The sequence below is a fragment of the Camelus bactrianus genome, chromosome 14, assembly GCF_048773025.1.
Source record: "Camelus bactrianus isolate YW-2024 breed Bactrian camel chromosome 14, ASM4877302v1, whole genome shotgun sequence".
NCBI lineage: Eukaryota > Metazoa > Chordata > Mammalia > Artiodactyla > Camelidae > Camelus > Camelus bactrianus.
Window position 1 is genome coordinate 4,061,465 of NC_133552.1, and position 24,940 is coordinate 4,086,404.

At 44.7% G+C, this 24,940-nt stretch overlaps 1 long non-coding RNA gene across 1 annotated transcript in view; it reads left to right on the top strand.

The window, feature by feature from the left end:
* The first annotated feature begins 604 nt into the window (after positions 1-604).
* Positions 605-24,940, top strand: part of LOC141579739 (uncharacterized) — a 37,671-nt gene continuing 13,335 nt past the window's right edge. Inside the window, exons 1-2 of the long non-coding RNA XR_012511611.1 lie at positions 605-1,045; positions 2,445-2,646. This is a non-coding gene — a long non-coding RNA (uncharacterized LOC141579739). The remainder of the gene's footprint in view (positions 1,046-2,444; positions 2,647-24,940) is intronic.

A 24,940-nucleotide genomic window follows, 5' to 3' on the forward strand; every position in this document is an offset into this window, starting at 1 on the left:
ACAGTGATTTGTGGAATGAATTCTTGCTGAGATTATCAATGACTCATTGGAATTAATGCCGTCTAGCAAACATTCCCCATGTGCCAGGCACTGTGCTCTGCCTGTTACCTGTGCGGTCTCAGTCTGTCTCTAAGCAGCCCTATGAGGCAGGTGCTGATTGCACAAGTGAAGGGACGGACGTCCCGCAAAGCGGGGCATTGCATCCAGGACGCACAGAGGCGGGTGGCAGCGTGGAGGCTCCCCTCGCCGGGTGCCTGGTGATGCGCATGCGTAACGTGTGCAACGCTCGGGACTAGACAATGTGAATTGCGATCTCTCTATGTCTCTTTAAACAACGCTTACGCCGAGTGGGAAGTACCGTGTTATTTCCTTTCACCAGCTTGCTCTTCTGAAATTTGGGCCTGTGCTGACTTGCTGCAGGGGTGTTAAGCTGCGAGGAACATTCAAACAACAAACCTGCAAGTCCCGCCTGCTCCCAGGTAGCTTTCCCCTCCCCTTGGCAACCCTCTCGGTGAATTGGAAAGGTGTCCACGGCTTCGGGTTGATTTCTTTTTCAGTCCTAGTCCTTAACCTGGGAGCTTGGGTGGAGGGGAGAGACCCCGCCTTCCTGGCGGGCTCCGCCGATGGGAAGGCCTCGTCCCCAGCCCTCGCCGCCCTGCCTGTCCCAGGTCCCGGGCCACGGCCGTGTTTGTCCAAATTAGAGTCCGTTTACTCTGCAAACCACGCTCACGCTTCCGCCGACACTGAGCAGCTGCTGCCCGTGTTTGCACGGTGTGGTCAGCAAGCAGACAGCTGCCCCCGGACAAGCCCCAAGAGAGAGCAGCCGGCACGCGCGCCTCCCTGCTTCCCCGGGACCGACCGCCGCTTCGGCTCAGCATTGCACAATAGCACCCAAGAAATAAAGCATTCGTGCGAAGTGTGAAGCCCCTGAGCAACCCACCACGGGGCGGCCTCCGAGCCTTCGCTCCGGCACACCCCTTCTTTCTGGGCAGGAGGAGGCTGGGCTGGCGGTTACCGAGGCAGCCTCCGCAGCAAGTCCGCCTGGGTTTGTACCCTGGTTCCCCCGACAGTGGTTTAAGTTCTCTGCCGCTCAGTTTCCTCCCCTGCAACATGGCGCTGAGAACGCTGTTGGGGGTTGGGGCGGTTATAGAAGCTAATGATATGATACGTGGAGCAGAGACCCATACACAATGCGTCTCAGTACAAATATTAGCGTTTACCCGTCTTTCTGCTAAAAGCGCACGGAGGGGGGAGGTTTTGGTGGTGGCAGTGGTGTGTTATTTCCAGCGTTAAGGATCGTTCCAGACAGGAATTTGGCAGTGTGGCATGCTTGTCAGTACTTAACAGACAGAGCAGAGTTCAGGTGGAACCAGTAAAGATGACAGCTGGATGGATGCCCAGAGTTCTGTTTCTGGCCCCATTCCCCTTGCATGATCCCTGATAAGCATCTGACAATGCCCTCTTCCATCCACTCCACCCCCCATCCCTGGGACCCTTCTGGACTCTCCTCTGAGTAGACTCTGGGGATGTGAGCTTCCTGGCCCACAGGATACTGTAAGGCATATATCCCACTATTCTTACACTGTGTAGCTCTTTGAGGTTTACAAGGTGTTTCTTTACACATTTATTTGTTCCATCTTGAAAGAACCAGGCAGATATTTAATGCTGAACTGAGTCTCCTTGGGCCCTCCAAGGTCAGTTTCCAGTGATCTTGCCTTTGACCAGCAGGCAAGACCTTCCCCAGCCACGGAGCTTTAATCAGCGGCAGGATAACATGGGATTCACTGAACAAGGTGCACAGGAATGGGGGGCTCCTCCGGCTGCAGTGCCGGTGAGCTGCACCCCGCAGGCTCCTCCTGAGTCAGGCCCATCCCGTCTCTCCCTGGCCTGGCAGGGCTTCACTGAGCTGCCACCCTCCCCTCCTCTGTGAGGGTGGCCCTGCAAAGTCCTGACCTGCCAATGAGGGCCAGGCAAGGGAGGGGACGTTGGAAAATCCCAGGTGATCCTTCTTTGGAAAGGAGTGGAAGACGAGGGTCTGTCAGTGAGCAATAGGACTGTCATCACCCCCTAACAAGCCTGGCCATAGACGTTCTGGTGCCTAGCTGTGTCATTTCCTGGCAAAGGTGAAGAGAGGGTTTGTTTCTACCTGCCTTTCCTGATTCGGTCAGCTCTCCATCCCGCGAGCAAACACATGCCAGCCTCTCCAGCAGCAATTAGGGTGTTCTCCCCAGCCCCCAACCCAGACCCGCTCTGGTGAAGTCAGCATCTGTCATGAGCCTTGCCTTTATTTGGCGGCTTCCAGTCGGTAGGTATTTATAGACACAGCCGATCTTTCCAGGTGTTATTATGCTCATACGCTGCAGGAAAAATAGTTCAGCCCCACCCTCTTCTCTATTTCTCTTTGGTTCAAGAATCAGCTGGTTCTTGTCCTGATTTCCCTGCAGGTTTTCTGCATTCCTGTAATGACCAGGAGGGGGCACTGTGTAACCGCACAGCATCTTCCCCGCGGCTTCGTGCGCTGGTTTCCCCAGGTCTTTTCCATCTACCTGCAGAGAGTGGTGCCGGGCTCTACCGACTCTAACCTACCCCTTACCTGGACCAGAACACCTGGGTGAAACTGCTGTGTGACAACACCATTTTCACAAGGTCAGAGCAGTCCATTTAGCAGTATCCTTTCTGATTGAAATGATGGATGTCTCGTTCTTTGGTGAAATGACAATTTATTGATTTGGGATGAATCACAAGATGGCATTGATACCAACTCTTTAAACTCCTGCTTTTCCTCAATTAATTTGAAAATTGGTCTGTTTTCCCCAAACAAGTTCAGAACATAAAGCTTTAATTGCATGTGTGCGTTTAGGTACTGTTAAGAATTAGGGGGGGAAAGTATTGTGTAAAAACAAAACATCTCATAAGTTGTTTTTTTTTTTTAACCTGGATTTACTGAAGAAAAACAGAAAACAATATTTAGCTGTTTTGTGTCTGGTTTTCACATTGGCCTAACATGGAATAGGAGGGATTCTGGTATCAGTAACAGTAATATTTTGGCACCACCAACAAAACCAAAAAGCTTAAAAAAAAAAAGTCATGCCATCAAAAGATAACTGATGCAGCCAGTGATGTACAAAACAAACATTAGCAGACATGATACAGAGCTTGGTATGTGGGAAAGGGCTTTGCAGACTATGAACTGCCCAAGCAGGGCCAGGAGCAGGGAGTGGCAGCTGAGACAGCAGCACTTGCTAAGATGAAGGATAGCCCTGAAGTATCAGCCCTCCGCTGTTCCCAGCCAGTGTTTTGTCGGAATCCACCGTGGGCCTTGGCTGCCCCTGAGAGCCCCTACCTTTCCTGCCCACCAGGGGGCTCCACTCCTCTTTTCTGCTCCATGCTCTTTTCTGGACCCCTTCCCTTCCTTTTACCAGTAGATTCCCCCATCGTCACCAATTATCCTGGCACAAAAGGGTTTCCTTCCGGCTCCCCACCCAGGCTATGATCTGATCATTAAGGCTTTGGGGATAGGAAGGGATAAATTGGGAGTTCAAGATTTGCAGGTACTACTATATATAAAATAGATAAACAACAAGGTCCTACTGTATAGCACAGGGAACTATATTCAGTATCTTGTAGTAATTTACAGTTGAAAAGAATATGAAAATGAATATATGTGTGTTCCTATATGACTGAAGAATTGTGCTGTACACCAGAAATTGACACAACATTGTAAACTGATTATACTTCAATAAAGTATTAAAAAAAAATTCCCCTATGCAAAAAAAAAAAAAAAAAAGGCTTTGGGGAGCAACAGAGGGAGTAAACTAGAGCCCACCAACCCCACTCTACTGAAATCATTTCTGTATCAGTCGCCCCAGTGAGCGGAAGGTGTATGATTTGTTTGTGTGCCCCAATGCCCAGTGCAATGGGGTAAATTGGAGGCATTCAGCAAATTTTGTGAACCTCAGCTTAACTGGGACCTCCAAAAAATGTGGTCAAGTTTGTATGGAAATAACACATCAAGAATCCATTGCTGATAGATTTGGATAATTTAAAAATCACAAAAGAAGGGGCCCAGCCATCAAGTTTGACAGAACTTTTTTGCATTTGTTTTTATTTTATAGCTCCCCATTCCCTTTATAGCACAAAGGAGTACTTAGCAAAAAAAATCGTGCTTCTCTTAAAAATATTTAAATCTATTTTTTTTCATTTTATGTATTTTACTTAATATATGTTTATCTTATATATTAACTCATTCAATGTTCTTACTAACTCCATAAATTATACATTACTGGCCCCATTTTCAGCAAAGGAAACTGAATTTCATGTAAATAATAAATGGCACTGAAAACCATGAGCTACAGAGTGAATATTTAAATTTAGAAAAAGAAATCACAAAATTTTAAAAGCTGACAAGTATCATAAACACTTCAAAATCTAGGAAAATACATAATGCTATGTAATATACATTTATAAGACTTTTTCCTTAATTAAAACATTGTAAGACATACATAAGCTAAATTTACTATTTTAACCATTTTTAAGTGTACGGTTCTGTAACATTGAGCACCTTCACATTGTTGTGCAACCATCACCACCATCCATCCCAAGAACTTTTTTTTTAATTGAAGTATAGTCAGTTATAATGTATCAACTTCTGGTGTACAGCACAGTGTCCCAGTCATGCATATATATACATATATTCATTTTCATATTCTTTTTCATTAAAGATTATTACAAGATTTCAGTTTCTTAGTTCCCTGTGCTATACAGAAGAAATTTGTTTTTGATCTTTTTTTTTTAACCTTCCCCATCTGAAACTCTGTCCCCGTTAAACACGAACTCCCCTTTCCCCCTCCTCTCACTCTCTGGCAACTGTCATTCTACTGTGTGTCTCTGTGAATGTGATTATTCTAGGTACCTAAAAGACGTGGAATCATACAACATTTGTCTCTTTGTGACTGTCTTATTTTGATTAGCACAAGGCCTTTAAGGTCCATCAATGCTGTAGCAGGTGTCAAAACGTCCTTCCTTCTTAAGGCTGAGTCACATTCCATTGTATGATGGTTCAGCCGTTCATCCATTGATGGACGTTTGGGTTGCTTCCACCTTTTGGCTATTGTGAACAATGCTGCTATGAACTTGGGTGTAGAAATATCTGTTCCCAGCCCTGCTCTCAGTTCTTTTAGGTATGTACCCAAAAGTGTAATTGCTGGATTACATGGTAATTATGTGGTTAATTTTTTAAAGAATTGCCATACCATTCTCCACAGTGGCCGCACCATTTTACATTCCCACCAACAATGCACAAGGTTTCCAGGTTTCCCACATCCTCACCAACACTCGCTTTTTTGGTTTTTTGATAATAGCCATCCTAATGGATGTGAGGTGGTTCCTTCTTTTTTTGACTTCATACTTTCTCATCTCTTCTTCATATGTCAGTGATTTTGTATCATTTTTATAGAAAGACAATTCAGTCTTTTTTCTTGTAGGGATTCAAGTATGTGACTTCATACACACATGGTCACTGTGCAGAATACTCCTATAGACTAGTGTCCTACGAACACAGAAGTCCTGACATAACACTTGATTTTCATAAAAAATAAAAATACACATGATGTGTTCAATTGAAGTCTGCATTGTTGAGTATACTCCTGAGAGGGGAGAACTTCTGTTTGGCTCAGTGTCATTGAGAACCAGCTTCTTCTCCATTGAAAACTATACTTGGCTGGTGATTGGAAGAACGTTCACCTCTGTGCCCAGATGCTGGGAGCATCAGTGCAGTGAGAAGTGAGCACTTCCCTACAGCTGTTCTTCCAACCAGGACAGGGGGTGGTAACATACCTGTACGTGGAAGGGACTGGGAACCACCTACATACATCTCGTCAAACCCAGTTAAATGTACGCCTACTCAGCTTCTCCTGAGCAGGACCCACAAAGCAGCTGTTTCTATTCCCATGCACCCCAACATGGGGCAACGGGAGTGGTTGGTCTTTTTCCTGCTGACCTGGGGGAGTCCTTCATCACCACAGACACAAGCCCTTTATGTGTTCCGTGCTCACAGCGTGGTTTCTACTCTTTGCTAGCTTGCCTTTTCACTTTCTTAATTGTGTTTTTGATGAACTGAAGTTCTTAATATAGTTCCACTTGTCTGTTTCCTTTATGGTTTATGATTTTGGTGTGCTGTTTAAGAAAAGTTTTCCTAGCTCAAGGTCAAGAAGATATTTTCCTGTTTCCTTCTAGAAACTTTGTTTTATCTTTCACATTTAGATCATCAAGCCATCTGGAACTGATGTATGGTGTGGGATGGGGGTCAGAACATATATATATATATAATATAATATTATATATTAAATATATATTTTATATGTACATAATATATAACCTAAATATAAAACCAGTTGTCCTAACACCAATTATTGAGATGACCATCCCCTCCAATCCTCTGCGCTGGAACTTTTGATATAAATCCAGTGTCTGTATGTGTGGGTTTATTTCTGGACTCTTTATTCTGTTCCATTGGCTGTTTTTCTATCTTTGCATCAATATCACATTACCTTAATTACTGTATATTTATAATAAGTCTTGATATCTGATACTGTAGAAGCTACAATTTTGTCCTTTGCTATTCTTGGACCCCAATATTTCTCCATGAACTTTGGAAGTAGATTGCCAATTTCTAAGACAAAATGAACTGCTGGTATTCTAATTTGGATTTTACTGATCAGTAGATCAGTTTGGGGAGTAAGCCGCTTTCAGAAGAGGAATCTGTGTCCTAGATCTCTCTGCTGAAAAGACAAGACAAACATACCCATTTGAGCAATCATCAGTATCACGTGAGCAACAGGTTTGCAAACTGAAAGTCAAATCGCTACAGAAATGCTGAATTTTTTTTTTTTAATAAAATGAGAAGGAACATGTATAAGGATTGGGGCACAGTCTTCCCACAGCAGGGGTTGGAGCAACTCTGGGATCCGGTCTCCACAGCTCCTTTTTCCTTTGAGCTCAGAAGCTGGAGCTTAGGAGCAGGGGAGGGGGACAGGGGTTCCCCAGCCTGCACTCCCTCCGCGCCCCCAGCGCTCAGCCTGCTTCCTTGTGATGGCCGTCTACATGTTTGTCTTCTGTCTTTGTAGCCCAGAAACTGAGGATGGGCTCGTGTTATGATTTATTGTTCAAACACACCTGCTGAGCGTCAGGTCCAGTAGCGCTGCCTTTCACGTGTTTGGAACAGGATGTCACACCTGGAGAGGGGTGGCCAGGCACCACTGATGGGGAAAGGGCTTTTCCCACATGACGGCCCCTCTCCTGTCCCCCAGAGCATGTGCTGAGTTGAGCTAAGGCCGTTGGTATGAATTTGTGTGACCAGGGCAGGAATTGGAGGAAATCATTTCTTCTTTCTCTCGGGCAGCCTGTTGAGGAAACACTCTCCCCACTCAGCCCTATTCACTTCCTTCAAAGGCTTTCATTAGAATCCCTTGAAGGAGCACCTTCTGCTAAAGAGGACTGGCGGGCTGAGACAAAGGCAGGCCATGTGACACTGCGGCCTTCCCTTGTCATGGGCCGTTCTCTTCCCTTCCATGTGGGGCCCTGGAGGCCACCCCATTTACACAGCAGGCCACCCAAGAGGCCAACGAGGGCTGCACGAGCCCCAGGGGACCTGGGCATCCCCATGTTCGCAGGCCCTGCAGGAGGCCCAGGAGCGGGCATGAGCACCGCCTGGGGAAGCAGTGAGCCAGTCACAGACCAGAGGATGCTGGCTTTCAGCCCGCGCTCTGCACCTAGTGGGTCCTGCCTGGGGAGTGCGCCGGGGTCGGCCAGCCTGGACGTGCCCACGACGGGCCCGGGGAATGGTGCGGGGTCCTGCCTCCCTCACGGGCAGCAGCTGAGCGGGCGGAGTGTGGGGTTGGCTGGGATGGCACAGGCAGGCACAGAACCCCCGCTCGGCAGGGGTGGACCCGGCTGCCTGCTGGGCGGGTGGGCCCCCGGGGACATCGGCAGAGGCCCCCCACTCCTGGGAGGGCAGAGGCCGACTGAAGCCTGAGCTCAGGATGGGATGGTCAGATTCCTGGTGGTTTTACCCCCACCTCCCGCCAGAGCACCGCCCTCGCTGAGGGGATCCAGATGCAGTGTCGCAGCTGCCGGGTACCTGGCGGTGGGGGCCGGGGAGGAAGGAAGACAGGGAGAGAAAATGGGACAAAGAGGGACCACCATAAAACCAGCAGCATGTCTGTAATCACCAGGGCCTTTGTTTAGAGCTGGTTTAAACAAGTTGTGATCCTTTGGAAGGGAAGGCCATAAACTGAAGCGAAAATAAAAGTGTTTACAGCGAGGGAGGGCCAGGGTGGGGGTGGGAGTAGGGGGTGTGGCCCGGCTGGGCTCAGAGTGGCTTCCTCCGGGTGCTGGCCGGGTCCACACATCACAGGACCAGCACAGATGGAGGGAAGGCGGTGGGGGGGAGGGGTGCGGGTGCCCCTCCCCAACTCACGCGCAGTGAGAGGGGGACCATCCTACATTCCAGGCTGGGGGAGAGAAGAGGGCAGGGTGCCAGGCCTTTGTGACATCTAGAGAGTCACTGCCGGAGGCCGGGAGATCTTAGAGGCAGCTTTTCCACTCCTCTACAAATTCCTCTGTAAAGGACTTGAGGGGGTCACGCTAATAAGAGGGTTGGAGGGCAGTTCTTTCTCCAAGAAACACCTCTTAGGCCCAACTTAGCCTGGAAAGGTGTCAGGAGGCAAGTTTCACCCGAGGGAGCAGCATTCCTCAGGGCAGCTCCATGCCCCTGGGGGTAGTGAGGTACAGCCAGCGTGGTTCCGCCTGACTGGCCAGGGGACCGCAGCCCTGAGACATTCAGGGGGACACCCAGTCACTCAGCACATTCCATGGGCACCTTCCACAGGCCAGGCAGCCAGGGCAGGGGCTTGCAGGCAACTGTGTGTGTGTGTGTGTGTATATATATACACACATACACTCCTGCTTTTTAAAAGGTTAATTCTCCCCAAGAATGCATGTATCCATGTGATGGGATCCTTTTGGGGAATGTCAGTACCCCATAAAGCTAAGGAGATTCTTGGAAGTGTACCGTGCTTGTGTCACAGGGCATCATTTGTTGTTTGTGTACAGAAGGAAAGGCTGCTAGACTTTTTTTTTTTGCCAAAAGTCACACTGAGGTCACATTGATACCAATAAGGAAAATGAGTAATTAGAGGCACCTGAAAGATGCATCAGGCTTTTTTCCTTTAAAATTTTGTTGTGACTTTGGCTGGTGACGTTTGTGGAAGTGGGTCCTCCAAATGCAACACTGGGAGAGAGACCTCTCAGATAGGGACTCGAGGATGTGGCCACCAGGAGATCCAGAAGGCCATCAGCTCTCCTGTTCAGGAGGTCTAAGGAGAAGCGAGTCTTTGGGGATCGTGTGCCCTTGGTCCCGAAAAACCAGTGCTTTGTGTGGGGAGAATACAGGGCAGGGAAAGGGTGTGGGCTTTGCAATTAGACAGTTGATTTGAATCCCATCTTCTCAGCTTAGTAACTGGACAAATGACAACATCTCCAGGCTTCTGTTTTCTCATCTGTAAAGTGAGGATGATAGTAACCCCCCTGCCCCCAGAGGCTTGGTGTGAGGATTACGTGAGATGACGTTGGTGAGCCCCTGGCATTGCTTCGCCTTCCCTCCCTCCCTCCCTCCCCCCAGTGAAGCAAAACTTAGTACCACCCCCCAAAATTCTGAAAAATGAGAAATTATGAAAACAAAGTCCAAAAAAAAAAGGATGAGCCCTTCCTGTTTGTTTAGGAAACACTTCAAATCCCCTCATCAATGATGTGCAGTTTCACTGTCCACATATCCTGAACGAAACTGCTTTAGGAGTTTTATTCAGTTCATTCATATAGAACCTACCCTGTGCTGGATGCTGGACTAGGCAGCGGAGATGCAGAAGTGAATGACACGGTCCTTAGCCTTGAGACAACACTGAAGCTGATAATTTCAAAGGCATAAAGGACCTGGGGGAAATAGAGCAGGGCCCTGCTTTGCCTGGCTTGGGGGTGGGGGTGGGGAGAACGTGGTTAGGTAAATCTGGAGAAAGTGATGCTTTCTATAGAAAAGAAATCTCTAAAATTTCAAGATATGTCAACCAACTATCGAGAAAAGGAATTGAGACATAATAATCGATAGGGCTTATTTCAGTAAGAATTATTTCAATAAGTTCTCTTAACTATTCATGGAGTGTCTATTTGCAAAACTGCACAGATATGAAGGGGCAAGACTGGAGGCTGGATTCAGTGAGGGAGGCAATGGGGAACCGTGGCCGGTCACAGGAACAGCAAAGGGTCAGCAGCACCAGTTCTGGAACAAATAGCCAAGTCCACATACTGGTTTGGCCACTTTCTGGCTGTGTGATCTTGGGATGTTATGTGACCTCCCTGTGCCTTAGTTTACTCATTCATAAAATGGTCCCTAAATGGCAGGTTCCTTGTGAGGCTGATGAGTGCCTGGCACTCTGGGTGAGTAACCGGGTTCAGTTGTGGAAGTGCTGGGGGCTAACAGCACTAAGGGGCCAGAGGTAGGAAGGTGCCGGGAGTCCACAGACTTAAAATTCAGTCTAAATTACATGACATGCCAAGTGCTGGCTTCACATCCACTTCTAAGCCATGCGTGGTTGGTAAATGTATCTGCCGGCTCAGCTGGGCAGCTGTGACAAAGTAGCACAGACAGGTGACAGTTCTGGAGGCCGGAAGGCTGAGATTGAGGTGTCGGTAGGAGTCTCATGCTGAGGTTCTTGGAGGAAGGACTTCAGCATATGAATCTGGGGGGACACAATTCAATGTCACCTTCAAGTCTTAAAGCTCCTCAGGGCAGCTTTTCTGAAAATGTGGAACATGCATGTCCCAGCTGCAGTCACACCAGCAGCCTTAGAAAAAGGAAAAAGGGAAAAAGAAACAAAAGGGAGAGAAGGCAAAAGGAAAAAGAGACAGGACTGGTGCTCCTTGTCTGTTATAGCCCAGGATAAGCATGCAGAGATGCTGGCTTGGGGCAGCCTTTATCAGATCAGCCTGAGCAGGGGAAAAGGCATTTCTTTTCATTTTGGGTTTTCGATGAAACATTCTAGGAGACAGATAGATATGAAAAAAGGTAACAGAGCAAAGACTACAGCCCCTCGGGTTTCTGAAATACACCTGAGCATCTGGCCCAGGGCGGGCGAAGCTGCGGGAATGGGCACAGGATGGTGTCCTCATAGTGGGAAAGGGGTGCGAACATAGGAGATGTGGGAGGGCCACAGAAAGCCCCAGATGCTGGGGGGGAGGGATGGGGGAGGGGTGGGCAGGGGCCGGGTGGGGAGAGGTGGGGAGACAGGGAGAGGGGAGGGGTGGAGAAGTGGGGAGAGGAATGGAGGGGGTGGGAAGCACAGCTGGGAGCAGGGGGAGAAAGTTCAGTTTCTAGCAGATAAAAGCGGAAACTGAATTTTTGACATCTTTTATTCTTAAGTCAACTTTGACCTCCTTTGCCTCAGCTGTAACCTGCTTCTGGTATCTAAGTAATGAATCTCGAGCTGAGATTGTTATCCAGGTATGTAAGATCTGTTATCTCCTGATTGGGAGACACTTGGTGGGTTTCCTGTTCTCACACGGCTCTCCTGGTACTGACAGAGCTTGGTCACCTTGGCCCAGCATTTACTCGCTGTGCACGGGCCAGGCTCTGCGCAGGGCCCCACCACTGAGCTCGGCGGGGAGCCACTCCAGAGAGAAGCACAGAGACCACCCTATGGTTCTGTCTAAGTGCCTCTTCCAGAGAACCATTCTTGCCATCTGCCTTGAGAGTCTTGAGTAGGAGGGCAGGCTGAGTCTTCACTGAACACTCTAGAATATTCCTCAACACAGAGAACAGTGTAAGGACCCCCGTCCACGCCCCCCAGCTTTCTCATGGCCGAGCTTGTTTCACCTTCTCTGACACCACCCCTCCCAGCTTATTCTGAAGCACATCCCAGATTGCTCATCATCTGTAAGCATTTTAATAAATATTTATAAAGGATAAAGACTTAAGAAAACCCACAATAATATCACACCTGAAAAATGAACAGTCGTGTCCTCAACATCATTCAAATATCCAGTCAATGTCCACATTTCTTTGATTGTCTAATAATTTTTTTTGGCAGTTTGCTTGTTTGATTTGGGATCTGTATAAGATGTAAGGCCCGTGCATTGGGATGTATGTCCCTTGAGAATCTTTTAATCTATAGCTCCCCCCATCCCCCCACAAGAAATGGAGCTGTTTCCCATTCAGAGTCTCCTACAGGCTGAATTTCGGTGATTTCCGTCTTGTGCTGACCTTTAACGTGCTCTTTTGTCCCTAGTATTTCCAGATCTAGAGGTTTGGTTGGGGGAGGTGTGCGTGTAACAGAGCTTGAAGGCTCTGAGCATTTCCATTAGCAAGTATGTCGTGTTTTTTGCTCTTTGTGTAATGTTCTGACTGTTGATGATCATTGTCTAGATTTATTAATTTATTTGGAGTCACAAAATGGTGATATTCTACCATTCCTTCTCCATTTACCAGCTGGAAAACCTCCCTCATTAGTTCTTTCGTTACCCTCAGGTCCCGATCATACAGGAAAAGAGGGACAAATGTTTGGTTCTTTCCCTGGATTTAGCAGTTCAAAAGTGAATAAAGATTTAGTTTCTTAACATCACCCAAAGGTAGTCAAATGAGTTGTTACTGTTTTGGTGGGCTTTTGTATCACTGTGAAGTCAGAGGCTTGAACATGTCTGACCTTTTCCAAATCACTGCATTTCCATCCTTATGGAAAGTGTTCAAACTGTCCTGTCTCTGACCAAGGAGTGCCTCTTCAAGCTTGGTTCTGTCCTCCGATGCTACCTGTTGGCCTTCAATAGTTTCCCAGGTTACTGGGATAGGAAAACGTACATTTTCTGACCCAGACCTGCAAGGGGCCACTTTGCCACGGATTCCTGATTGTTTTTAGTGGGAAATGCTCTGTAGAGATCACAGTCTGAGTGCTGGGAGTGCTCATTACCACTAGGTGGGTCATTGTTTCTAGGCTTTTTCTGTGGACAGAGCTGGGAAATCATGCATTCTCTATCAAAGATTAAATTAATCATAAGATGATCCTCTGATTCAAACCCAAGATTACAGGGATTTTACTTAGCTTTGTCAATCTTTTATCTCCTCTGGCCACAGTGAAAAGTTCCAAAGACACCAGAGAAATTACTCATTTGATTTGTCTTCCGTGACCTAGACACCAGTCTCAGAATAACAATAAACATGACCATCTACAGCATGCTTACTGAAAGCCACAGAAGGTCTTGTTTCCAGTTCTTCTTGTCCTTTGGGTATATCCCACTGAGAACGTGCACTGCGGTCATGTGCTTTAAAGTCACTGGCAACAGGTCCAGCCTGCGGGGCACACACTTTGGTCCATTTGTTTCCTTTTACTGTCAGTTCTTAGGAATTACATTTTGATTTGATTCTGTGTTGTAAAATTCCATAAAACATTTTGTGGCTCCGAAGTGAATTCTATAGAATGTGGTGTATGAAAAAAATATCTACTTTTATCCCTGCCTCCTTTATCTTATCCTCTCTCTCCCTCCCTCTGTTAGGAAGCATTTAAAAATTATGGTTATTCTTCCATTTTTAAATGCTTATATGTATTTTTATAAGAGCTGTATTGAGATATGATTCACATACCATAAAATCCATCCTTTCAAAATGGGTGTGTCTTTTTTTTAGATAAGCAGCAGTATACAGTAAGCACTCTTCTCTGCCTTGCTTTTTGTACTAAAACATACCCTATATTTTATACATATATGTGTGTGTGTGTGTGTGTGTGTGTGTCCTCCCATAGTGTGAAGAGGTCTTCCTCATTCATTTGCATGGCTGGTGGCTTAACATTACTACATTTTATTCAGTCAGTCCCTTCCTGGTAGGCATTTGGGTTCTTTTCAGATTTTTGTTATTACAGGCAGTGCATGTATTTTTACATACCTTGGCCAGTGCACTTTTGGGGGATCCCTCCGTAGAAGGGGAATTGCTGGGTGAAAGGATAAATGCACAGGTAACTTTTCTAGACACCGCCCAGGTCCCCTCCCGCCATAAACATAAGAGAGGCGTTTCCTCACAGCCCCTGCCTTGCTAAGGTTGTATATTGTCAAACTACTGCACATTTGCCAACCTGCCCTTAGAGAAACTGTCTCAGCATGATTTCACTCTGGGTTTCTCCCCACAGGAGTGAGGTAGAGAACTTTGTCACGACCGAGGGCCACCTACAGTTCTTGTGAACTGTGTTTGAATTTCTCATCCATTTTTCCATAGGTTTGTTGGCCTTTAAAACCCTCTGTGATAAGAGCGTAAATGTTTTTCCTGGTTTGTCTTGTGTCTCCCTACTTTGTAACAGGGCTCTGTGCCCTGGGAAAAACATGTCCCTGCTGTTCTTTCACATAAGCACATCTATCAACTTCTTGCTTCTATTTTGAAACATAGGGAACTTTTACCCATTTCTGGTTTATGGGTTTGAGCTGTCTCCTTTGTGGTATACTAAATTCTCATATGTAATTGGGTCTATTTCTGGACTTTCTTTTCTGGTCTGTCTGTCTGCCTATCTGTTCTCGGGCCAAAATTATTCTGTTTTATTGTAGGAACTCTATAATACCCTCTCACGTGTGGTAAGACTATCTTTTCTTTTCTCCATTTTTGCTCTTTCCCAAGATTTTCCTAGTTCTTAATTGTGCACAAACTGTATTTTTAAAATTTTAAGGAGGATTTATACAATTACAATACAAAGATGTCATTTAGATCCTCATTCCAACAAAAATTATTTTAATTTAGTTTAATTCAATTTAATTTAGTTTTGTTCACGTTCATAAATTGGAAGACTTTTCTGGTTTTTTTAAAGTTGAAGTATAGTTGATTTATAATATTGTGTTATTTTCTGGTGTACAGCAAAGTGACTCAGCTATGCTTATATATTCTTTTTATATCATTTTCCATTATAGTTGATTATAAGATATTGACTGTAGTTCCCTGTGTTCACAGTAGGACCTTGTTGTCTGTCTATTTTATATAGTCGTGTATATCTGTTAATCCCAAACTCCTAATTTGTCCACCCCGTTTCCCCCCTTGGTAACTATAAGTTAGAGTTTTCTATGTCTGTGAGTCTGCTTCTGTTTTGTAAATGAGTTCATTTGTATCATATTTTAGATCCCACATGTAAGTGATATCATATGGTATTTGACTTTCTCTGTCTGACTTACTTCACTTATATGGTAATCTCTAGGACAAAAAATTATTTTAAAAAAGGTTTGTATCAAAACCAATGCAATACTCATACTACATATCTGATACAATTCAGGAATGATTGTTAATGCGTATGTGTGCGTTTGGTAATGGTATTGAGGTTTTTTATTTTTTAGTCCTCATCCTTTAGAGATATACAGTGAAGTATTGCAGATTAAATCATAATTTATATTTGCTTCCAAGTAATCCTGGTGGTGGCTGGAGGAGGTGTAGAGGACCATAAATGGATAATTACTGAAGCTGGGGTGATGGGTACTTGAGGTTCGTTTCACCATTCTATTTTAGATATGTTTGAAATTTCCCATAATAAAAAGCTTAAAAAAGAGGGGGTTCAAGTTCTAAAGGTTTTTGAAATGTGGAGCAATATGAAACTTAAACAAAAGGTTTAAGCAAAGAGTGGGTGCTTTGCATAAGGAAATTTGCAGTGAGAAGGTGGTACTGCAGAGGACGGAAGTGGGGAGGAAATGTTTGCTGTGGTTACGGAGGACTGGCTTGGCCCAGGACCAGGAGCATGTGTTAATCATTTTCTCCATTAAACATTTACCTGTAACTGAACTAGATCCTTTTCTGGGACTTAAAGGTTCAATATAGATAGGTGTGCCCTGATTTACACACCAGATGAGTTCCTGAAAAGTTGGGTTTAAATTTTATACTTTGTAACTTGTAGCCAAGCATGTTGCTTGGAGTTTGCTTCCAAGGGTCCTTGAAATTCTTTAGTGTTTCAAAAGGACAAAATAAAAAAGATGTCATCAAGTCACTTTTATGGAACTCCTTTTATTTTTAAGCAGTGTATTTTTTAGAAATAAAACACACACACACACACACACACACACACACACACACACACACACACACACACACTATAGATTGCAGACCATAGACCCTCTCCTTTGCTCCTTCCACACTTCAGCACTTACAAGGTGAATTTTGTTCAGGGTTTAAAACTAGCACTCAGTCCTGCAACTTGACCCCCTCTGTTGATCAAAGATCCAAAAACTGCTCCCAGAAGTGAGCACTTTTGCAGTTCTTTTCTAAAACTTACGAATATGAGGAAAAAAATACAGATGGAATTGGGTTGTTGGGATGAGGGAGGAAGGAAACAAATATATACCCCTCATGCCTTTAAAAATCAGCTCTGGCTACATAATTACCTGTTAAACATGAAGATAAATAACTCCTTGGGAAAACAGTTCTGCACGGGCTGAAGGTAAAGATATACAGACACAGGTGCTGCGACCCAGGGATCAAGCCCCTGAAATGTCCTTTGGAGAAATGGGTGCACATGTGCGCCTGGACATGAGTACAAAAGAATGTGCCAGCAAGATTGGACATGACAGTCAAACACTGGAAGCAATGCAAGTGTGCAAGTGTGCAGCAGCAGCTAGACAGATAAGTACCGAGCTGAGCACTGATGGACTGGAGAGTCACACAGCAACGATGGAGAATTATCCGTGGCTGCATTCAGTAACACGGATGAACATGACAGAGGAATATGGCAGAAAGACAGACAAGAATCCATACATATTATGTATAAACTGTTGGATGCATACAGAAATGTTAAAATAAAGAAAACAATGTAGGAATAGTGACAAATATAAGTGTGTTAAACTCTGCAATCAGCTATAAAGAATTGGATCATCATAGAAGACAGGATAGTAGTTATCTCCTAGAAATAGACCTACCCAAATATACTCAACTAATTTTTTGTTAAAGGCATAAGAATAATTTAATGGAGAAAAGATAGCCTTTTCAAAATGTGGTGCTGGACAGTCCCACTCCTGGGCATATACCTGGAGAAAATGCCCATTTGAAAAGACACCTGCATCCCAGTGTTCACAGCAGCACCATTTACAACAGCCAAGACATGGAAACAACCTAAATGTCCATCAACAGATGACTGGATAAAGAAGATATTTTACATACAAATACAATGGAGTACTACTCAGCTGTAAAGAAGAATAAAATAATGTTATTTGCTGTAACATGGATGGATCTAGCAATTATCACACTAAATGAAGTAAGCCAGACAGAGAAAGACAAATATATATCACTTATATGTGGAATCTAAACAAATGACACAAATGAACTTATTTACAAAACAGAAACAGACTCACAGACATAGGAAACAAACTTATGGTTACCAAAGGGGAAGGGGGAGATAAATTAGGAGTTTAGGATTAGCAGATACACACGACTATACATAAAATAAACAACAAAGTCCTATTGTATAACACAGGGAACTACAGTCAATAGCTTAATAATCTATAATAAAAAATAAAAAGAATATATATATATTTATATTTATATTTGTATAACTGAATCACTATGCTGTGCACCAGAAACTAACACAACATTTTAAATGGACTATACTTCAATTAAAAAAAAATGGTACTGGAACAATTACATGTGAATAGGCAAAAAAAAAAAAGTGACCTTGACCTGACTCTCAGACCTTATACAAAACTAACTTCAAATGGATAATGGACTTAAATGTAAAATGGAAAACTATAAAACTTTTAGAAAAAACATGGCAGAAAATCTTCAGGTTGGAGAACTAGGCAAAGAGTTCTTAGACTTGACACCAAAAGCATGATCCACAAGAGAAAAAATGGATAAATTTGCCTTCAAAATTTAAAACTTTTGCTCATTGAAAGACCCTGTGAAGAGGATGAAAGAACAAGCTACAGAGTGGGAGAAAAGATTTACAAACCATACATCCAACAAAAGACTGCTATCCAAAAACATATAAAAAAACTCCTAAAACTTAACATGTTAAAAAAATGAGCAAAGAATCTAATTGAAACATGGGCAAAAGACATTTCACTGAAGAAGATATACAGATGGGAAATAAGCCCCTGAAAATGTGTTCCACATCATTAGCTATCAGGGAAACGCAAATTAAAACCACAACGAGCTCACACTCTGCGCTGGCCAGGGCGGCAACAGGCGCTGATGAAGTTGCAGGGTGACTGGGTCACACATGCACTGCCAGTGGGAACCCTGCAGTGGTACCGTCACTCTGGAAACACAAGCGGACTCCACGACTCAGCCACCGTACTCCTGGTCGCTTATCCCAGAGCAGCAGAGACTTGACGCTCACACAAAGACCTGCACGGCAGTGTTTACTTGCAATAGCCCCAAACTGCAGTCGGCTTAGATGTCCTTCAGGGAGTGAAGAGTGAAACCAGCTGGGGCCCAATCCCACGGTGAGACCCCCTCAGCAGTGAAAAGGGGCGAACTGTGGACACAGCTCCACGGGGTGGATCACCAGACAGTCATCGTCTTGGGCGAATGACTTACCTCGCCTCTCTGCCGTTTCCCTGGCCTCACTGGACTTCTACAGTTTGTCATTCTTTGCACATCACGCGGCTTCAGTCACAGGCTAATTTAAGGCTTTGGCCTTTAGAGGGCTTCATCCCTGCTGTCGTCCAAATGTCCAGGTTAGCCCGCCGTCTTCAGAATTAAGGTTTAGAGCAATGAGCACTGTTAACGATGAAATGTTTTCATGTCTTTCTAGTGTAGCAGTTCTGAAACGCTTTGATCTTGGGACCTCCTTACATTCCTGAAGGTGACTGAGGACCCCGGAGAGCTTTTGTTTACCTGGGTTGTGTCTACGCATGTTTACTGGATTTGAAATAAGCACCCAGGAATTTTAAAATATTTTATTAATTCATTAAAAATTAACAGTCATACATCCTTTATGTGTTTACATAAATATTTTATTAAAAATAATTGTATTTGCCAAAACAACAAAACAGTGAAAAGGGGTATAATTGCTTTCCAGTTTTGCACGTCTCTCTAGTTTGCAAATCCCTCTAACAGCTGGGTTCCCGTGTCTGCTTCAGTCTGTTCTAATCTGTCGGTTGGGGTGATGCCTATAAGAAAGCCCAGCCTCCCACAGATATGAAGTTAAAAAAGGGAGAAACTTGGGGGCCCCTGGTAGTGTCTCAAGCCCCCCAGGGATCCTTTGAGAATTACTGATCTAGTAGATTTCCTCAGGTTTGATTTAAGTTCTTTCCTCAAAGTTTCAGAAGACACACAGAGTTTGACTTTTTGTTCAAGTCTTTGGAGGACTTTGTCCTTTTAGACAATTTAGGGACTAGTAAACTGAAAATAGGATAATGACAGAAAACAGCGTCTCCAGAAGGATTTGAGGGGGAGGAGGTCCGTTTTTTCTTAAAGAGTCCTCTGAAGACAAGGTCTCAGTGAGCTCCGGAAGGCCAGCTTTGGGGGGTACTGACCAAAGCTCCTGGCCCCGCCCCAGCACCCAGGATGCCCAGGTGACCCAGTCCTGTGAAAACGGGGCGTTTTCAGCAGCCCTGGACAAGCAGCGTTTCTCTTAGCTTTGCTTTTAACGAGATTAGTCTTGCTTTTCCCCTCCTCTTTATTTCGCTGTCTGCGGGCCACCTCCTGGCTCTCGCGGTAATGTGATTAGCTGGCCTGTGGCCCACACGGAGGCCACTGTCACAAAGATCTCCGCTTACTTGAGTGCACCTCTTTCCTGAAAGCAGTACTTCGTGTTTATAATCACAGGGGTATTGTGAACTCTCGGATTCCAATAGAATGGGATATTTACGACACCCTCCTGCCTCCCCCACGCCCATAAAAGTTGATTCAGGGAGACAGAGAAGGAATGGACAGAAGACAGATGTGTTTCCTTCTCCAGATGCTGAGGGGCTTCAGTTGTTCTGCATATGTAATGACTTTTTATGGCTCCCTGCAAATGCCTCTTTTGACTTTTAAAAAGGAGCCAAAGTCAAATATAGGTAGTTTTAGCAATCTGACTGGCTGCCCCAGCTGGCTAGAAACCCTCTGTCAGAGGATATACAAGGAGCGCGTATCCCCTTCCTGACTCACAGAAGTAACTCTGATTTCTTCGTATTTATACGTAAGACTGTCCACGTACGTGCAAGAAGCAATCATGTCTTATTTGGACAACAAATGTCTTTCATAAACAGTCATGGTTCAGTAATTGCTTTAAAGGCAATTTCTGTAATTACAACAAAGAAGAAAATGAAATGAATGGAGAATGTGGACCCTCATATAACTTTTTTTTAGAAGTATTTTATCGCTGTATTTCTGATTTTGTACAGCACTCGACCATTTACAAAACTTTTTGATACACAGTCGGCTCATTTGATCTTTACAACCACATTGTCTTAAAGAAACTTCATTTTTTAAAAGCAAATTAATAAAGTGGATAATCTCTAAATGACAAGATGGGTTTTGGTGATTCTGATACCTCAGGTTAAGCTGCACGGGAAGGCGACCAGGGCTGGAGACTTTTTCTCTCTGGGTTGCTGTATTTTTGTCGGCTTTTTGCCGTGCTACTCTCGTGGTAAAGACGGTCTGCTCAGAGTTGAACTCGCTTGATATGATCCCCGCACACCGGGTCATCAATGTGCACTTCCGGGGTGATGTCAGAGGAGTGTCCAGACGAGAACTGGGGGCTTCACAGACCTTCCCCCACTGTCATTTCTCCTTCAAAGCCTGGAGCTGAGAAACAAATCCATGACTGATAGAAAAAACGGCAAAAGAGAGCAGAGCCCACGTGGAGACGCTTCCCACACCGAGGCATCATTCTCCTGCCTACAAGACGCAGTGCAAGTATCTTCTCATCTGTGGAAGGCCTTGGCCCCCTCCATCCAAAAATACTCTTTTCTGGGTTCTTGCTTCAGTGGGGCGTGCTCAGGGGTCTGCGGCAGGCATTTAACAACCAGATCTTTGGCGGCAGAACGAGCCCGATTTGTGGTGTTGTGATGCCTGTGGTGTACACACTTGTGCTCTGGCCGACTTCAGGCCACCACTGTGAGGTCACTGCACCTGGCATTGGGAAGAGACGCATCTGGTGCCCCAGCTCCAGCACAGCTCTGCACAAACTTCTGTTCTTCTGCTCAGTCATGTGTCAGATACACGTTCCTCTCTCCAGGGAAATCACAAGTGTGCTGAAAGCAAAGAGGGTGTCTTACAGGGTTTTACATCATCTGCAGTGCCCGGCACAGTGTCCCCCAACAGAAAGTCCCACACACGTTGTCACCAAATTGCATCATTACTATGTTTACCATTACTGTTGTTATTGTTAGTTAATACATATGGAATTTAAACTGACTCTTATAAGGGCTTCACTTTTTTATCTCATTTGCTGCTGATGAAAATAAGAATGTGTGAGAGACTATGGAGAACAGTATAGTGGTTCCTCAAAAAGTTAAAAATGGATTAACACTATTGAACCATATACTTAGAAATTGTTAAGAGGATCAATTTTATGTTTTGTGGGATTCTTTTTTTAGCCACAATTTAAAAATTTTTAAATGTAGTATTACCATATGATCCAGCAATCCTGCTGCCAAGCATGCATGCTCAGAACTGAAAACAGGCTGAACAGATACCATGTCCACAGCAGCGCTACTCAGAGTCGCCAAAAGGTGGAAGCAACCCAAATGTCCATTGACAGATGAGCGGATAAACAGAATGTGGTATACATACAACGGAATATTTATTATTTAGCCTTCAAAAGGGAACTCTGAAGACAACATGGGTGAACCCTGAGGACATTATAATAAATGAAATAAGCCAGTCACAAAAGAACAAGTATTGTACGATTCCACCTACGTGAGGTCTCTAAAGGGAGCCAGATCCGTAGAGACAGAAAGTAGACTGGGGGCTGCCAGGCGCAGGAGGCGGGGGAGTGGGGAGTTACTGTTTATCGGAGATGAGGTTTTAGTTTTGCAAGAAGAAAAGAGCTCTGGAGATGGATGGTGGAGATGGTTGCACAGCAAGCTGAAAATACTTACTTCCACTGACCTACACAGCCTAAAATAATTAGGATGGTAAACTATATTATTTGTATTGACCACAATTTTTTTAATTTAAAGAATATATTAGAATAAATATTTTTGTTCAAAGTGTTGCTATCAGAATTATACTCATTCAGCATCTGGAAGCCAGTGGGGGATCTCCCCTCCTCTTGCTCTTCCCCCTCCTCGGAGCAGGACTTCCTCCCTGTCCCTCTCCATTCCTTATCACGTATATGTGCACACAGTCATCTGCAGGGAACGCTCAGTCGTTCGAGCATGGACATCTTCATCTCGCCTACAAGGATCAGTGTCACCTCCCTGCAAAAACACCTCTCTCGTCGCTTTCCTCATCAGGTTCTCTTATCAAGGAGTTAGGGGAAGCCAAAAAGCAGCCTGAAATAAAATCTCAGAGTCCCAGGACAGCAATCTGAGGATGGGGGCTCAACAGTGAGAAGAGGGTGGGAAGGACCACATTTCTTTCAGACCAGCCACCTGTGAAGGTTCTCAGAAGAGTGTTTGGAGGCCCCTTCGAGGTTCCGCAGAAGGTGAGCGGGCAGTTCAGTGAACTGGGAGCCTGGACCCTGGGGTTATCGTCTCCGCTCAACCACAGAACTGTTTAACTTTAGATGAATCATTTCCCTTACATTCATCCAACATGTTAAAAAACAAAAAACAAAAACCTTCCATATTCTAACTTATCTATAAACTGGAATGACACATTTCCTTATAGTTTTTTGGTAAAGTTCAGATATATGAGGTTGTGCTTTTTAAAAACACAGACATAGGCTCACATGTAGAGAGTGTGAGAGCCCTAAATGTACATTGTAAACACATCGATAGGAAGTGTTATTTTTCTTCAGAACTTAGACCGGTGATCTCATGGCTGATACAAGCCTCCAGGCGTTTTACCGCACCGACCCAAGTACGTAAAACACGTCTTGCCGTCGTTAGCGTCAAAAGTGTTTATTTATCAAATGTTCGTTAAATTTCTGGTTTTGCTATGTGTTAGTCCCTGTAGTCTGGGTGATTATTTGTTATTGAAAATGGTGACAAGAAGTCATAATCCTCTGTAGCTAAACCTACTGCTAACGTCCAAGGAAATGTTCTCAACTCCTGGTCCTACAGGTGATGTCTCGTCTGACATCTCCCAAATTTCTGGATTGGGCAGAAGTTATAGAAATTTCCTGTTTCAAATTTTTTCTTCTCCGTTTTTGTTAATTTAGGCTGTCGTGTCCATAATACATAGTTTTATCCTCAGAAGAGAAATCTGGCCAAAATATAGATGGAAATATTTCAATACGAATTTTATTCCAACTACTTTAGCCATTTGTCTATAATTATTTGGGACATATATCAGAGGGTTATTTTCTACTTTGGGTTAAATATTATTCAGTCAACAGCATTTTGTTTTGAAGTATAGGCGATTTACTATATTGTATGTTTCTGGTGTACAGCATAGTGATTCAGTTTCACATATATATATATATGTATGTGTGTGTATTCCTTTTCCTATTCTTTTTTCAATCTAGGTAGTTACACAGTCAACATCTTCCTGTGCATGAGTGATGGTCTAGGATTCATGGCTAGTCCCCCCAGGGTGCTACCAATAGACTGTTTTACTCAGTTCTTCCTTCTGGGAAGGAGGTCCACCTTCACCCCCTCTCCTCCTCATCCACCAGCCTCAGAAGGGAACTTGGACTTCTGGTCTTTAAAGACAAATTGACTGTGGTCCAACATTGGACACCTGTATAAGCTCATAAAAGAATCCGTGATTCAAATCGGCAGTTTTACACTCTCGGCCAGTTGTGGAAGCCTGCCCCACGGGGCTGGGGCTGGGGGAAATCGGAGAAAGGCCTGGAGCAGTAGCATGGTCCAGATAAAGTACGCTCACACACCTTGTATAACTGGGCTTACAACCTCCCCAGGCCCAGGAGGGAGGTGACTGCTGTGTTAAGATGCCCACAAAACAGGCGTGCAGATGGAAGGAGCAGATCCCAGATGGGATGGTTCAGGAGCTCCTGGGAAACATTGGTAGACTGCAAAACCAGGCACTCCGTCCACCGCTCCCCGCCTCTGACATCCACAGTGTGAGGTGAGCTGAGAGCTAGATTTACAAGGGAAAAAGAGGACATTTAAACCTCATCAATTAAGCCCAACAAGAAATCCTTCCTCCTCCAAAAACTGAAATGCGTTTGTCGTCAAAAGGCCTTTTCATTAAGGCAGTTGTGTCAATAAGCCATCTGGGCACAAAGAAAAGGGTCCATCTGAACGTCCATAAATGCCGTTAGCATTTAGGTTGTCCAAACCATGGGGGACAGTCGTGTTTCTGCCAGTGCTGCCTGCATTCTTCCCTCTCCAGTCCCTCTCGGAAACCAGATGGGTGCATCTCAAGGTTGCTGCTTCCCCCGACTACAAGAAAGGAAGTTTGAGGCTGCCTACTTTTTCATACTTCATGGGAACTTATTTTTCTTGTTCAGTCTGTTACTTAATATCTACCTTGAGTAGGAGGCACCGATTTAAATATATCTTTCCTGTAGTGTCTTTCAAAGAGCAGATTTGAGTGTTTAAAACTCCAGAAAAGCTTCCAAATTCATAATGTGTCTGATTTTTAAAATGTTTTCTCCCAAGGAGCTCAAGGGCAGGGCTTTTATGAGAAGAGGCTGGTCTCAAAGTCTGTGATTCTTCCTGACTGTGAGAGCATGTGGTGGGGAGGGGGCTGGGCACAGGGCTGGGAGAGTCCAGGTGGACGGAGGACAGGGAGACAGATGTCCCTCCTCTGCAGGATCCCAGCTCATTTCAGCAAAAAGGTGAGAGATGGAGAAGATGTTTTTGTCTTGTTATATGTTTAAATGAATGG